Raw genomic sequence first — 4,584 nt, 5'->3', positions numbered from 1 at the left:
CCAGAGGGGAAAAAACACCTTATCTATAGATGAGCAAAGGAAAGATTTACATCATTTAAATTTAAACCATTATATGGTTTAAATTTAAACCATTACATGGTTTCTCCTCAGAAACCATGGAAGCAAGAAGAGAGTGGAGTGAAATATTTAAAGGGCTGAGAGAAAAACCCCACCAACCTAGAATTATGTACCCTTTAAAATTACCATTCAAAAGTGAAGGAGAAATAAAAGCTCTCTCAGACAGACAAAAATTGAGGGATTTTGTTGCCAGTAGACCTGCCTTGCAAAACATGTTTAAAGGAAGTTCTTTAGAGAGAAAGAAAATGATAAAGGTCGTTAACTCAGATCTACATCAAGAAAGGAGGAGGCTCTCTTGCCTCCTCACTTCCAAGATGACCAAGGAAAGAAGGAACAATGGTCGTGCCAAAAAGGGCTGTGGCCACGTGCAGCCTAATCCCTGCACCACCTGTGCCCGATGCGTGCCCAAGGACAAGGCCGTTACGAAGTTTGACATCTGGAACATAGTAGAGGGCGAAGCCATCAGGGACATTTCCAAAGCGAGCGTTTTCCATGCCTGTGTGCTTCCCAAGCTGTATGTGAAACTACATTACTGTGTGAGTTGTGCCATTCACAGCAAGATAGGAACAGTTCTCCTTCTTGGGAAGCCTGGAAGGACCAAACACCTTCACCCTGATTTAGACCTGCAGGGGCTGCCCCACAACCTCCACCAAAGCCCCTGTAAGGAGTTAGGTCCTTAGAGACTGAAGAAATACTGTTCTCTGAAAAGACAATAACCTGGAAATTAGACTTAAAAAAAAAAAAAGCTAGAAAAATGGTACTGATGAACCTATTTGCAGGGCAGGAAAAGAGACACAGACATAGAGAACGGACTTGTGGACACAGTGGGGGAAGGGGAGGGTGGGACCAACTGAGACAGTAGCACTGACATATATACACTATCATGTGTAAAACAGATAGCTAGTGGGAAGCTGCTGTATAGCACGGGGAGATCAGCTCAGTGCTCTGTGATGACCTAGAGGGGTGGGATGGAGTTGGGATGGGAGGGAAGCTCAAGAGGGAGGGGATACATGTATACATATAGCTGATTCACTTTATTCTACAGCAGAAACTAATACATCATTGTAAAGCAATTATACTCCAATTAAAAAAAAAAAAGAAAGAGCATCAGAGAAGGAATAAAAGAAAGTAAAATTAAAAGTTTTACTTTTCTTCTTCTCAATTGATCAAACAGATAACAGTTCATTCAAAATATTAACAGTAACGTATATTTGAGTATGTATGCTTAGGTGTAGATTATATATATACATACAGATATATAGATATGCTTATGTATGCTTATATATAAGTGAAATGAATGAAAGCAATGATGAAGGGATAGGAGAGAGGAATTGGGATTATTTTGTTATTATAAGGTACTCACATTACCTGTAAAGTGGTGTAGTGTTATTTGAAAGTAGAGTTGGATTAGTTATAAATGTATATTGTAAACTTTATGGCAAACACAATAAAAAGTTAAAAGGCAATTGGCAAACTATGTAGACTCAAATCTGAACCAAAGTTTTTACCATGAAAATAGGATATGCTACAGAATCACACACAGAGATGAATGTGATTTTATAAAAGTAGCAATAATAAAAATATTTCAATTCAAATTATAATTTAAAACCCTGTCATCCAGGCTAAATTTTTAATGCTTTGATAAAAGGGTTAATATTAAAAGAACCTAGGGACTTCCCTGGCAGTCCAGTGGTTAAGACTCCATGCTTCCACTGCAGGGGACCCTGGGTTCGATCCCTGGTCAGGGAACTAGATCCCACATGCATGCCACAACTAAGAGTCGCATGCCACAACTAAGGAGCCCGCCTGCCACAACTAAGACCAAAAAATAAAAATAAAATTAAAAAGTTAGAAAAAAATAAGATAGCAATGTCTAAAGTATAAAAAAAAAAAATCGCTAAAAAATAAATAAAAGAACCTAAGAATTGTAACTCTCACACCTGATGAGTTCTTCTCTTTCCCTGGCATTATCAACCTAAACTTGCCAGAGCAGAATCTAAGCATTCTAGACTTCTTAAAGGAAGTGAAAAAGGCAATAACCAAGGTGAGCCCAACTGTGAATTCTATGGTCCTAAGCAGTAGATGATCAAAGGGAAAGTTTTTCTTTTTCACGTTGGGTGACTCATTTGAATACAGTATTTTGGGTTTCTTTTCCTTTGTTTGTTTTAGAGTTTTTCACATATCTAAAATCCTTTGTTTAATGAATGTGTATCTTCTATTTTAAAAATTTAATTTCTTATGTGACTTCCCTGGTGGCCCAGTGGTTAAGACTCTGCGCTTCTACTGCACGGGGCACGGGTTCGGTCCCTGGTCAGGGAACTAAGATCCCGTGTGCTGCGGGGCCAAAAAAGAAAAAAAATTAAAAATTTAATTTCTTATTCTGATGGCAGAATAGAAATTTTAATGCAAGGCAGAGAGATTTTGTGTGTGTGTGATATTATAGGTAAATTCTTTTTAAAAATGTGTTTCTAACTGAGGAATACATTTGAAATGATATCAAGAATAGCCCAGACTTCAGATTCTGTCAGTAGGTAATCCTGGATGCAAGTGTGAGTTCAGTCTTGCCAGCTCTGAGCGTAGGAAAGATATTTTATTTTTCTCAATCTCAGTTTCCTCGTGAGTAAAATGTGAGTAGTGAAGTTATCAGTTGTTAAGGATGAAATGAGCTAGTGTGGTAAAGGGCATTTCACTCCCTACAACATAGAGCTCAGAATATTTTAGTTTTTTGAATAAAGGTCTTTATTGTATAAGGGATTTAACAATCGAAGTTACATTTATAGATGAGATAAACTTTGTAACTGTAACTCCTCACTATCACATAGAAAGTTTCTTACTTTTATAATCTGTGTGAGTTCAACATCATTATAATTTTCAATGTAAAATATTGAACTGACTTTTAAAAACTGAGTTTGAGGGAAAACCTACATGAAATGCCATGAGCGCTTTCTTCTAATTGGACTCCAGCTTATTCTATTGGATTACCATTTTCCTAAAGAACACACTTAAGTCTGGCTTAACTCTTATTTTTTTAAATTTATTTATTTATTTATTTATTTGGTTGTGGCAGGCAGGCTCCTTAGTTGAGGCAGGCAGGCTCCTTAGTTGCAGCTTGCCAGCTCCTTAGTTGCGGCACGCATGTGGGATCTAGTTCCTGGACCAGGGATTGAATCCAGGCCCCCTGCATTGGGAGCTCAGAGTCTTAACCACTGTGCCACCAGGGAAGTCCCTTAACTCTTATTTTTATTTTTCAAAAATCCCACTCAGGGAATCTGAAGACTAATGCTATTAGGTTGAACAATATAAAAGTGTCAATATTCAATTCCTTTGACCTAGAAACATATTTTATTTTCACAATTTTTTTTAATAACTGCAAAATGAATACAGGATCAAGAAAATAAAAATATGAAAAAGTAAACCACATATAATTTTACTTGCCAGAGATTAATATATTTAGCAATTTATCATATTTCCTTCTTGTCTTTTTTCAATTAACATATATTTTTATATGGTTGTGATCATTTTCTCCAATGAATATCATAGTTTTTCACTTACTATGGAAAAATAATCTTTATCAACAACTTCTTTAATGATTACATAAATCATATCTATGAATAAATCTCAATTTATTTACCTACGCTGCTATTGTGTGTGTGTGTGCATGTGCACGTGCACGCATGAGAACTTGCTGACATAATACGTCATTTGCGTGAAGGATTCCAAAATGTGTTTAACACATAACAACTAAGCACCTCTCTAACAGAAACTCTTGGTTAAATGTTAACTAGAAATAAATACATATGCATTTAAAACAGATGGCAACTGTTTATTTCAGTTAAAGGCTTACCTAGAATGGAGGCATACACTAAGACAGTTTTATAATTAGCATTCAGTACATTAGCAACTATGTAAGAAACTCTGTACTTATCCCTTGATGTTCTAATCTGTAGATTCACTTAGTTTCTCTTTCAGCAACTTTCCTTTAAAAAAATACGATTACTAATAAAAATCCAAAAATGTGCTGAGTTTCACTTTTTCTTTGACTTTCTTTGCCCATATTCTGGAGGAGTTTTCAAAATGGCAATAAGAAAAGAGAAATGAGTACAAATAAGAAATGACAATTCACTCTTGAATGGCATGTGTGTGAAAGTTAACCCAGGCCTTCACCATGAAGAGGGAGGCAGAAAAAGCCTCGATTGCAAGAGGTGGCCTTTTGGACAGACTTGCGTCAGAAACAGAAAGAAATGCATTGGTTTTTGCGTGCAGCTGTCGAGGAAGCAGAACTTCCTGTGTTTGAAATTCTGTGTCTGCAGTTAAATAAAAAGAAAAAAAAAAGGAAGCATGTAGTGCTCTCTGCAGCTTTTCTCCAACTTTACCTAAATACTGCATATGAGCAAAAGAGACCATCAAACTGCAGATGTAGAGACAATGAACAAATGATTCAGGAAATATTTCCGGAATGTAATAATTTTTAAGAAAGTATAATTTGGCGCTACAGTTATTTACTTT

General features: G+C 36.2%; 1 pseudogene; it reads left to right on the top strand.

The window, feature by feature from the left end:
• Positions 1 to 392: 392 nt before the first annotated feature.
• Positions 393 to 742, top strand: LOC118890842 (annotated as a pseudogene).
• The last annotated feature ends 3,842 nt before the right edge of the window (positions 743 to 4,584 follow it).

This window comes from Balaenoptera musculus, chromosome 2 (assembly GCF_009873245.2).
Source record: "Balaenoptera musculus isolate JJ_BM4_2016_0621 chromosome 2, mBalMus1.pri.v3, whole genome shotgun sequence".
NCBI classification, from domain to species: Eukaryota; Metazoa; Chordata; class Mammalia; order Artiodactyla; family Balaenopteridae; genus Balaenoptera; species Balaenoptera musculus.
Note: the sequence above shows the minus strand (reverse complement) of the source record. Positions and strands in the feature narration are given on the sequence as shown.